This window comes from Ranitomeya variabilis, chromosome 5 (assembly GCF_051348905.1).
Source record: "Ranitomeya variabilis isolate aRanVar5 chromosome 5, aRanVar5.hap1, whole genome shotgun sequence".
Classification (NCBI taxonomy): Eukaryota; Metazoa; Chordata; class Amphibia; order Anura; family Dendrobatidae; genus Ranitomeya; species Ranitomeya variabilis.
Window position 1 is genome coordinate 164,686,508 of NC_135236.1, and position 12,582 is coordinate 164,699,089.

Here is a 12,582-nt window from a genome sequence, read left to right on the forward strand (position 1 = left end):
AAAGTTGGTCACACTTGTCAAACAGTATGTTTGACAAGTGTGACCAACCTGTCAGTCAGTTTTCCAAGTGATGCTACAGATCGCTTGGAAAACTGAAGCATTCTGCAAGCTAATTACGCTTGCAGAATGCTAAAAAAAAACGCGAAAAAAATGGAAAAAAAACGCAAAAAAAAAAATGCGGATTTCTTGCAGAAAATTTCCGGTTTTCTTCAGGAAATTTCTGCAAGAAATCCGGACGTGTGCACATACCCTAAATGCAAGTTTTTTCCCAGTCATTTGAATGGGTGAAAATGAAAAATGCTGTATGAATTGACATGCTGCAGATTTGAAACAGCTTGCAATTTGCAAGGAAACATTAAGCATTGTGTGCATGACATTTCAGAAATCTCATTCACATTGCTGGTGCAATAAAAGGCTGCGTTATGTTCATGCAAAACCAAATAGAGCGTTTCCGCAGCAGTTTCCCATGAGTTTACATTACAGTGTAAACCTATGGGAAACAAAAAACGCTGTGCACATGCTGCGGAAAAAAACGCACGGAAACGCAGCGGTTTACATTCCGCAGCATGTCACTTCTTTCTGCGGATTCCGCAGCGGTTTTGCAGCTGCTCTTATAGAAAACCACAGGTGTAAAACTGCAGTGAAATCCGCAGAAAAACCGCGGTAAATCCGCAATAAATCTGCAGCAAAAACACAGCATTTTTGCCCTGCAGATTTATCAAATCCGCTGCAGAAAAATCGTCAGTGGACCATTATACGTGTGCACATACCCTAATGCTACATTAGCCAGAAGCTATCTCTCTCCCAATCCCCCACTTCCCCGTTGGCCAAGCTAAGTTTTCATACGTTCTCCACGGAGAGGCCGACAACAAAAACAATCATTTATTTTACTAACACGGACATATCAGATGAGATAACAGGTCTGCTTTAAGAGGCATCATTACCATATCAATAAGTTAATATGTAGAAATGAGCATAATTGATTTATAGTTAATAAAATTTGTTACAAATGTCCCAAAAATATTGGATTTTAGAAAATGTTTACAAATTAATTTGAGGGCCAATAAGGAGTTAAAATATGATATTACATGTGGCTGCGGTGACAGGGCAGGGAGGATAATCTTTTATTATCTTTAAACCATTCTCTCTGTTTATTATGTATTGGGGTCTATAGAGACCCCAGAGCCTAATAAACATATTTGGGAAATCAGAACACTTTCAATTTAGAACAAATTTGTTTATTGTATCTGCCATCCAAATTAAACCAATCGGCCCAAAATAAGTTTTGGTGTATTTGCTTATTTTTTTTATAAATCTGCAACTATTATATGTTGGAATTGGGGTACATATTACTAACAAATTCAAGTCCTTGTGATATTAAGAAAAAATTCAGCATGCAGAAGTTTTTTTTGTTCTAAAAGATAAAACAATCAAAAAGCAGATGTACTCTTGTAAAAATTAATGGGTATTTTGTATGACGCAGGAATGCACAGGATGCGACGTCCGTTAATCTGTTCCATTCCTCTGCTGTAAATGGAGCAGAGAAATGGAAAAGGTAATAGGAAATGTGAACAGAGCCCAGTATGCGGAATCTAGATTTCAAGAGAAATAAAACTTTCCATTCATGTATTACGGATGTTCCCTGTTTTTCACCTGATTGTCCGTGCATTTTGCATCTAGTCCAGAGACTCAGGGCCTCCTATATTTGTGTGTATTGATATGATACCCAGCTGTTCCTGCTGTGATAAAGCTAGGTAACGCTGTACACATGCCGAGCTGTGGAGAGTGACAGTAGACTAGCCGCTGATCTCCTGCTGTTTGATTGGCTGAGGGAAGCTCTCTGCCCGCTATGCTGACTTACCAAACAAAACCTCCGCTGTGCCTGGCCAGCGCGATGATTGAGAAAACATTGCTTCTGATAACACTCCGCAGATTTACTACAATACGTAAGAAGGGGGTGATTTGTTATGTGCATATAGTGGGGATTGGAGATTTATTAGAATGGGACACGCATACAAATCAGCAATAAAACAAGGTAAATTGTTGCAGGATTTTTTAAAATGAATTGATCGCCTTTGGAAAATAAAATAAAAATAACATAAACATGTACTCACTTCCCATACAGGCGCCATTCCAACGATGTCAGTGCTGGGTCTCCTGTAACGCCGCAGTCCAATAGCGGAACCCCTTTTAAGTGCATATGCAAAAAAACTATTCACTTATGTGACTCATTCAACCGTGGATTGTGTTAGTGCTAACTTGGGGGACTGTGCTATTTCTTGCTGTATCTAAAATTGCAGGTTGCATTTCTCAATTACACGGTACTCTGCATAACGTCATACCCAATTCAATAGCTGCATATCCGCCTTCAGGTTTTTTCTTTAATCTGAATACAGGGACAAAATGAAGTATAGCGCAAAAGATTTGCCCCAGACATATGAAGGGGCATGTCTGTACTGTAACATTGATCTGACACGGACTCCAAGTTATAGCACCTCCCCAGCTTTTTTTAATTGTAGAGCTGGAGTGACGCAACTAATCTAAGTTCCCTGCCCTTAGTCTTATACTTACCAGCTGTTGTCTTCAGCAGTTATCGTCTCTCCTCTGGTCGGTATGTAGCAGTTAGTTTGTGACCTGCCAAATCGCTCCCGTATTTGCTGTGCGATATGGAAGTCTCTACTCAATGTAAAAGTATGAGAACCAGAAGACTCTCAGACTTGCACGAAGAGCCTACCCAACATTTTTGAATTTATTGAATCCCACATCGGTAATTCAGAACAATTTACAATGGAATACAGAATTACAAAAAGACAGAGTAAAAAAAAATCAATTTAAAATCCAATGAAGTCCACTACATATTCACTGCACTTATTGTGTGTCACCATGTGTTTTCCCATTATGTCCAGTAGGTTGAAGGAGGCGTTATTCTGGATGACATCCTGTGTATAAATCCACCCTCAAGTGATATAGCCACTGGAGTTAGGGAACATGGATGCTGCAGCAGGCCAGAGGCCAGAAACAAAGTAGACAATGGAAGATGCAAGCACTGTGACCGTCTTTTGCTTTACATTGCAAGCAGTGTCACACATGAAGTACAGTGCCCTTTCTGATACTGGTTCATCCATATAAACCCCAGTAGCTCTTATAATGGAGATCACAACACCTGATAGATATTATGGGAATGGATTGGTGGGTTAATAATTCTGTTTTTGCAAATTTGTGACCACAGTGTTTCAAATCAAACAAACAAATGTTCTCTGGTCATTTATGCACTAATACTATAAGAATATTGCTAATTTGGAAATGTAACTGATGGCAAAAAATGGACACACTTACCGTACACTGATGACACACTGATGGTAAAAAACAGGCACACAGACTGTACACTGATGACACACTGATGGTAATAACGGACACACAGACCGTACACTGATGACACACTGATGGTAAAAAACAGGCACATAGACCGTACACTGATGACACACTGATGGTAATAACGGACACACAGACCGTACACTGATGACACACTGATGGTAAAAAACAGGCACATAGACCGTACACTGATGACACACTGATGGTAATAACGGACACACAGACAGTACACTGATGACACACTGATGGTAAAAAACAGGCACACAGACCGTACACTGGTGACACACTGATGGTAAAAACGGACACACAGACCATACACTGATGACACACTGATGCTAAAAACGGACAGAAAGACCACACACTGATGACATACTGGTTGTAAAAACGGACACACAGACCATACACTGATGACACACTGATGCTAAAAACGGACAGAAAGACCACACACTGATGACATACTGGTTGTAAAAACGGACACACAGACCATACACTGATGACACACTGACGGTAAAAAATGGACACACAGACCATACACTGATGACAAACTGATGGTAAAAAATGGACACACAGACCGTACACTGATGACACACTGATGGTAAAAACGGACACACAGACCATACACTGATGACACACTGATGGTAAAATATAAAAAGATCAATCTGAGGGCAAAATATGCAAAAAATCTTTATTTAAGTTCTTCAAGGAGAAAGAAAGGAAATCTTCGACCAGACATACAAAAAGCCAACGTTTCGGCCTATAGCGGCCATTTACACGGCAATTTTATCTACAAACACATTATAATAAACAAAATTAAGTATACATCATGTTACATGAATAAGTCACATGGTCGAGATATCAAATCAGAAGTAAATTCATACATATGTTATCGTTCAGAGATACATACAAAACAAGAATGAGTAATAATAGTAGTAATCATCATCATCCTAATCATAACAAGGGATATCTTCCTCTAGGACATAGTCATTTGTCTCTTCTCAAGCTAGAGGGAGGCAGGAAAATAGGGAAAAGGAACCAACCATAATAATTGTATCTTGTAGAGTAGCATATTAAAAATCATACACCACTCCGGGACAGAGAGAGAAAATGATCTCAAGAGGTCAGAGCGAGTCCAGTGGATAAAGTAAAAGAAACATAGAGTCCATGTTTACCTGTATGTCGACATGGGAAATGGTGCTGTAAAAATAGAATAAATAGCCATAAGTGCACAAAGGAAAAGGGGTCTAGTAAGGTAAGTACAGAAAAAGGCTAGAGCATACCTGTAGGATAGGAACTGTGTGGAACAGGGCAATCCGGATACAGCCGGCGAGGTGCGTGGTGTGTTATGAGGCTGACGCGGCGCCTATTTATGGCGTCAGTAAATAAGTGCGGCCGGATGAAGGGAAAGGACTAATAGGTGTCTGCGCATGCGCCAATGCTAAGTATCGCGCTTGCGCAATAGGAGAAGAAGGACGGAAGTGGGGCAACATACGGGCTGATGACGGAATTGCCGGAATATATGATGTTACACTTGCGCAAAATAAGGGAAAAGAGTGTAAAGGAAAGGACTATCAGTACAGATATGTGTAAGTGTGTTATATGATAGAAGAACCGTAAAGAAAGAAAAAAGGAAAAGTGGGAGAAGTAAATAGCAAGAGATAAATAAGAAATGTATAAATGTCATATGTAATAGTATAACTGAACAGGTATATATGAACAGGTATATATGAAGTATAAAGAAGCAAAGAAGAGAATAGAATAGCAGAAAAAAACGGAGAACCAGAGTCCCACAAACCTTAGGGAAATCAAGGTATCCAACATGTGAGAAGACCACTGGACTAAGTCTGAAAAGGAAAAAAAACCTGATGTTAAAAAATTTTTTTTTATATAAAAGAGAACATATATTAAAGAATCGACCAACCAAGTTTATGAGAGTATGATATCCCTAAATCACATGTAAGTAATATAGACAAGACAGTTCAGTATCATATACACAAGAGACCATTCGTGTACCTGCGATATTAATAAAATAATTCATACTCCCTATTCAAACCATTGGGTTCCAAGGTTTGAAGGGTATAGATCCAGTATGCCTCTTTCTCTTTTAACTTAGAGATCCTGTCTCCTCCCCTTCGGGCTAAAGGTATACTGTCAATAATTTGGTACCTTAGCTGTGCTATGTTGTGATTGTGAGAAATGAAATTGACGACATTGATCCCCTTGATCTATTAATGTTACACTGATGGTAAAAACGGACAGAAAGACCATACACTGATGACACATGGATGGTAAAAACGGACACACAGACCATACACTAATGACATACTGGTGGTAAAAAATGGACACACAGACCATACACTGATGACACACTGATGCTAAAAACAGACAGAAAGACCACACACTGATGACATACTGGTTGTAAAAACGGACACACAGACCATACACTGATGACACACTGTGCTAAAAAACGGACACTCAGACCATATACTGATAACACACAGGTGGTAAAAAACAGACACACAGACCATACACGGATGACACACTGATGATAATAACGGACACACAGACATACACTGATGACACACTGATGGTAAAAACGGACACACAGACCGTACACTGATGACACACTGATGGTAAAAAATGGACACACAGTCCATACACTGATGACACACTGATGGAAAAATCGCACACAGACCGTACACTGATGACACACTGATTGTGAAAACAGATATGCAAATTGCCTCTTCTGAGAAAAAGAGGACTTAACTCTACAGCGCCACCTGTTGGAAGTAGCGATCCTACAACTCACAATCAACCCTTTAACGAGTCGTGCAATATGACTTAGGATAAAAGCCAAATCAGTATCTCAATCAGTATTTGCAAATTGAGATACTGATTTGGCTTTTATCCTAAGTCATATTGCACGACTTGTTAAAGGGTTGATTGTGAGTTGTAGGATCGCTACTTCCAACAGGTGGCGCTGTAGAGTTAAGTCCTCTTTTTCTCAGAAGAGGCAATTTGCATATTTAATTTCCCAGAGGAGCATTGCATGGCGAATAAGCCTCCTTACCTTGAGGCCGGCGTCACACTTGGCGTAAGACAATACGCCACGTATTATACGTCCGTACTACGGCCGTAATACGGAGAAATGTTCCCAAAATATTGATCCGTAGTCAGGGTGTGTCAGCGTATTTTGCGCATGGCATCCTCCGTATGTAATCCGTATGGCATCCGTACTGCGAGATTTTCGCGCAGGCTTGCAAAACCGACATTTAATGGATTTATGTGCTCAAATGTTCGGGAAAACATATATACAGTATATATATATATATATATATATATATATATAGATATGTCATTGAGACACATATATATATATTCTGTATTTAGATTTCATTCGGCGCGATATCTGTGAAAAGCCGGTAATTCAATTGCCGGCTTCTCATTTCTCCTGCACAAACCCGACAGGATATGAGACATGGTTTACATACAGTAAACCATCTCATATCCCCTTTTTTTTGCATATTCCACACTACTAATGTTAGTAGTGTGTATGTGCAAAATTTCAGCGCTGTAGCTGGTAAAATAAAGGGTTAAATGGCGGAAAAAATTGGCATGGGCTCCCGCGCAATTTTCTCCGCCAGAGTGGTAAAGCCAGTGACTGACGGCAGATATTAATAGCCAGGAGAGGGTCCATGGTTATTGGCCCCCCCGTGGCTAAAAACATCTGCCCCCAGCCACCCCAGAAAAGGCACATCTGGAAGATGCGCCTATTCCGGCACTTGGCCACTCTCTTCGGTGGGATATGTGGTAATGAAGGGTTAATGCCACCTTGCTATTGTAAGGTGACATTAAGCCAGATTAATAATGGAGAGGCGTCAATTATGACACCTATCCATTATTAATCCAATTGTTTGAAAGGGTTAAAAAACACACACACACATGATTTAAAAGTATTTTAATGAAATAAACACAGCGGTTGTTTTAATATTTTATTGCTCTCTCAATCCACTTGCAGGCCCTCGCTTGGCAAAATAATAAACGCACAAGATACATACCTTCTGATGTCCGATCACGTCCCACGAGGTAATCCATCTGAAGGGGTTAACTAATATTACAGGCACGAGCTGCGATAAACCACTCGCTCGTGTCTGTAATCCCCCGGGTGCTGAAAGGAAAGCTGGATCTGTACTTACATTGAGTCGCGGTGATGCGCCCCTGCTGGATGTTCTCATGAACTGCAGCCTGGGAACTTTTTCCCACGCTCCAGGTCATATGAGGACATCCACCAGGGGGCGCATCACCGCGACTGAAGGAAATGTAGGTCAATGACCTACATTTCATTCATTCGCCGGGGAATTACAAGCACGAGCACACAGCTGCATTAGCAGGGCTCCTGCTTGTAAATTATTTTAACCCCTTCAGATGTATTACATCGTGGGACGTGATGGTTCATCTGAGGGTATGTATCTTGTGCGTTTATTATTTTGCCAAGCGAGGGCCTGCAGATGGATTGAGAGAGCAATAAAATATTAAAACAACCGCTGTGTTTATTTCATTAAAATACTTTTAAATCATGTGTGTGTGTGTTTTTTAACCCTTTCAAACAATTGGATTAATAATGGATAGGTGTCATAATTGACGCCTCTCCATTATTAATCTGGCTTAATGTCACCTTACAATAGCAAGGTGGCATTAACCCTTCATTACCCCATATCCCACCGCTACAGGGAGTGGGAAGAGAGTGGCCAAGTGCCAGAATAGGCGCATCTTCCAGATGTTCCTTTTCTGCGGTGGCTGGGGGCAGAAATATTTTTAGCCACGGGGGGGCCAATAACCATGGACCCTCTCCTGGCTATTAATATCTGCCCTCAGTCACTGGCTTTACCACTCTGGCGGAGAAAATTGCGCGGGAGCCCATGCCAATTTTTTCCGCCATTTAACCCTTTATTTTACCAGCTACAGCGCTGAAATTTTGCACATACACACTACTAACATTAGTAGTGTGGAATATGCAAAAAAAAGGGGATATGAGGTGGTTTACTGTATGTAAACCATGTCTCATATCCTGTCGGGTTTGTGCAGGAAAAATGAAAAGCCGGCAATTGAATTACCGACTTTTCACTAACACCGCTGCGTATTTCTCGCAAGTCACACTGCTGGTCAGTGTGGAATCCGTATTTTTCTCGCCCCATAGACTTTCATTGGCGATTTTTTTGCGCAATGCGCTGACAAACGCAGCATGCTGCGATTTTGTACGGCCGTAGAAAGCCGTATAATACTGAACCGTAATATACGGCTGATAGGAGCAGCCCCATTGAGAATAATTGTGCCGTTTATTTTGCGAGTTTTACGGACGTAATTTCTGCGCTCTTACGTCCGTAAAACTCGCCAGTGTGACGCCAGCCTGACAAGCCAGCTGGTATGTCACTCTCCTTAAGGAGAAACGTTACCCCTGTGAAAACAGAGACACTGATGACACACTGATGGTGACAATGGACACAGACTGTACGCTGATGATACAGAAATAGTAAAAAGAAATACACAGACGGTGACAATGGACACATGGACAGTACAAAGATGACACACTGATGGTAAAAATGGACACATGGACCATACATTATTTGAAAACACTGATGACACTTTTAGCATTTTAGCACATTCATGTTTAAACTCGGACGTGTGAATGAGGCCTTAATAAGTATTTATTGCGCAAGTTCTTTGCATAATCTACTTTTTTCAGACTAAGGCTACGATCACACTAAGGCTACTTTCACACTTCCGTCGGTACGGGGCCGTTGCCATGCGTCGGCCCGACGTACCGATGGACGGTGTGAAATAAATGCACAACGGGGGCAGCGGATGCAGTTTTTCAACGCATCCGCTGCCCCATTGTAATGTCCGGGGAGGAGGGGGAGAAGTTCCGGTCGTGCATGCAAAGTTGAAAATGGTGTACGCGACACACAAAAAAAGTTACATGGAACTTTTTTTTGTGCCGACGGTCTGCCAAAACACGATGCATCCGTCGCACGATGGATGCGATGTGTGGCCATACGTCGCAATGCGTTGCTAATGCAAGTCTATGGAGAAAACATTCATCCTGCGGGCAACTTTGCAGGATGCATTTTTTCTCCAAAACGATGCATTGGGACGTACGTCACACGACGCTAGTGTGAAAGTAGCCTAAATCACACTGGATTTTATACAGAAGCCTTGTGCCATTGTGTTTTTTCCCTGCAAGTGAAACAGCAGAACAATCATTTAGTCTTGCATGCAAACAGCTATTTCACTTACAATGCCACACCATCAGACGACCTGGCATTATTCCCAATAAATGGAACATTTGTAAATATGCAATGTGTGAACTTACCCATGTCCTGCATTTGCTGCAAATCCTGTTGCAGAAATTTCTGCATCTGCCCAAGACGTATGCAACAACCATACTCATGATTAGAAAAGATTTTCAGTCACAGGAATTTCTGTAACAAAATCTCTTGGTTTGGCTTACAAATATTGAGGTAAAATACTAACCAAATACTGACTTTCAATGTGGCCAATGACCAGGGGCGGGCATTGACAGCTTGGGGCCCCTGTGCAAGTAATGTGTCTGGGCTCCCTCCTTTTATGGCGACAAAGCTACATATATACAGTACAGACCAAAGGTTTGGATACACCTTCTCATTTAAAGATTTTTCTGTATTTTCATGACTATGAAAACTGTACATTCACACTGAAGGCATCAAAACTGTGAATTAACACATGTGGAATTATATACTTAACAAAAAAGTGTGAAACAACTAAAAATATGTCTTATATTCTAGGTTCTTCAAAGTAGCCACCTTTTGCTTTGATGACTGCTTTGCACACTCATGGCATTCTCTTGATGAGCTTCAAGAGGTAGTCACCGGGAGTGGTTTTCACTTCACAGGTGTGCCCTCTCGGGTTTAATAAGTGGGATTTCTTGCCTTATAATTGGGGTTGGGACCATCAGTTGTGTTGTGCAGAAGTCTGGTGGATACACAGCTGATAGTCCTACTGAATAGACTGTTAGAATTTGTATTATGGCAAGAAAAAAGCAGCTAACTAAAGAAAAACGAGTGGCCATCATTACTTTAAGAAATGAAGGTCTGTCAGTCCGAAAAATTGGGAAAACTTTGAAAGTGTCCTCAAGTGCAGTGACAAAAACCATCAAGCGCTACAAAGAAACTGGCTCACATGAGGACCGCCCCAGGAAAGGAAGACCAAGAGTCAACTCTACTTCTAAGTTTATCCAAGTCACCAGCCTCAGAAATCGCAGGTTAACAGCAGCTCAGATTAGAGACCAGGTCAATGCCACACAGAGTTCTAGCAGCAGACACATCTCTACAACAACTGTTAAGAGGAGACTTTGTGCAGCAGGCCTTCATGGTAAAATAGCTGCTAGGAAACCACTGCTAAGGACAGGCAACAAGCAGAAGAGACTTGTTTGGGCTAAAGAACACAAGGAATGGACATTAGACCAGTGGAAATCTGTGCTTTGGTCTTATGAGTCCAAATTTGAGATCTTTGGTTCCAACCACCGTGTCTTTGTGCGATGCAGAAAAGGTGAACGGATGGACTCTACATGCCTGGTTCCCACCGTGAAGCATGGAGGAGGAGGAGTGATGGTGTGGGGTTGCTTTGCTGGTGACACTGTTGGGGATTTATTCAAAATTGAAGGCATACTGAACCAGCATGGCTACCACAGCATCTTGCAGCGGCATGCTATTCCATACGGTTTGCGTTTAGTTGGACCATCATTTATTTTTCAACAGGACAATGACCCCAAACACACCTCCAGGCTGTGTAAGGGCTATTTGACCAAAAAGAAGAGTGATGGGGTGCTACGCCAGATGACCTGGCCTCCACAGTCACCAGACCTGAACCCAATCGAGATGGTTTGGGGTGAGCTTGACCGCAGAGTGAAGACAAAAGGGCCAACAAGTGCTAAACATCTCTGGGAACTCCTTCAAGATTGTTGGAAGACCATTCCCGGTGACTACCTCTTGAAGCTCATCAAGAGAATGCCAAGAGTGTGCAAAGCAGTCATCAAAGCAAAAGGGGGCTACTTTGAAGAACCTAGAATTAAAGAAATATTTTCAGTTGTTTTACACTTTTTTGTTAAGTATATAATTGAAAATTATAAATGAAATAATATAAATGAAAATACAGAAAAATCTTTAAATGAGAAGGTGTGTCCAAACTTTTGGTCTGTACTATATATATATATATATATATATATATATATATATATATATATATATTTATATTCACATACATGTACACTGCTCAGAAAATAAAGGGAACACTAAAATCCCACATCCTAGAAATCACTGAATGAAATACTCCAGTTGTAAATCTTTATTCATTATATAGTGGAATGTGTTGAGAACAATAAAACCAAAAAATGATCAATGTAAATCACAACTAATATCCCACGGAGGTCTGGAGTTGGAATGATGCTCAAAATCAAAGTGGAAAATGAAGTTTGTGGGGCAATGTGACATTGGTGGATGGTGTGAGACATGATGTCCCAGATGTGCTGATCATTTTCCCATGCTGTCAAGTTCACCACATCAGACGAGGAGTCTGCAGTAGTCACTGAGGCTGCGCAGACTCCCCGCCTGACGTGGTGAGCTTGACAGCGTGGAAAAATGATCAGAAGCTTTCCCACACTAATGAGTTCATGTCCAGTCAGGCGGGAAGGCTGTGCAGGCAGCTTTTCATTCATTACATAGTGGTTTACTACTGGTTGTAAACTATTTAACCCCTTGAGATGGATTGTAGCATGGGACTTGACTGTACAGCGGACAGGTATGGGATATTGTTGTTTTTCATTTTTTTACATTTTTTACAGAAGAATGAGGGCTTCGCTTGGATTGAGAGTGCATTAAAGATGGAAAACCTGTGTGGTTAATTATTTCATTAAAAGACTTTATCCTTAATAATGGATAGGTGTCTTATTGACACCTCTACATTATTAACTGGGCTTAGTGTCACTTTACAATAGCAAGGTGACATTAACCCCTTATTACCCCATATCCCACTGCTACTCCGGAGTGGGAAGAGAGTGGTTAAGTGCCAGAATAGGTGCATCTTACAGATGTGCCTTTTCTTGAGTGGCTGGGGGCAGATGTTTTTAGCCTGGCGGCTGCCGATAACCATAGTCCCTCTCTAGGCTATTAATATCTGCCC

The 12,582-nt window shown here is 41.2% G+C and overlaps 1 long non-coding RNA gene across 1 annotated transcript in view; it reads right to left on the reverse strand.

The window, feature by feature from the left end:
- Positions 1–4,025: 4,025 nt before the first annotated feature.
- Positions 4,026–12,582, reverse strand: part of LOC143773495 (uncharacterized) — a 72,034-nt gene continuing 63,477 nt past the window's right edge. The window contains exons 3-4 of the long non-coding RNA XR_013215202.1: positions 5,165–5,213; positions 4,026–4,566 (exon numbers count right to left, since the gene is read on the reverse strand). This is a non-coding gene — a long non-coding RNA (uncharacterized LOC143773495). The remainder of the gene's footprint in view (positions 4,567–5,164; positions 5,214–12,582) is intronic.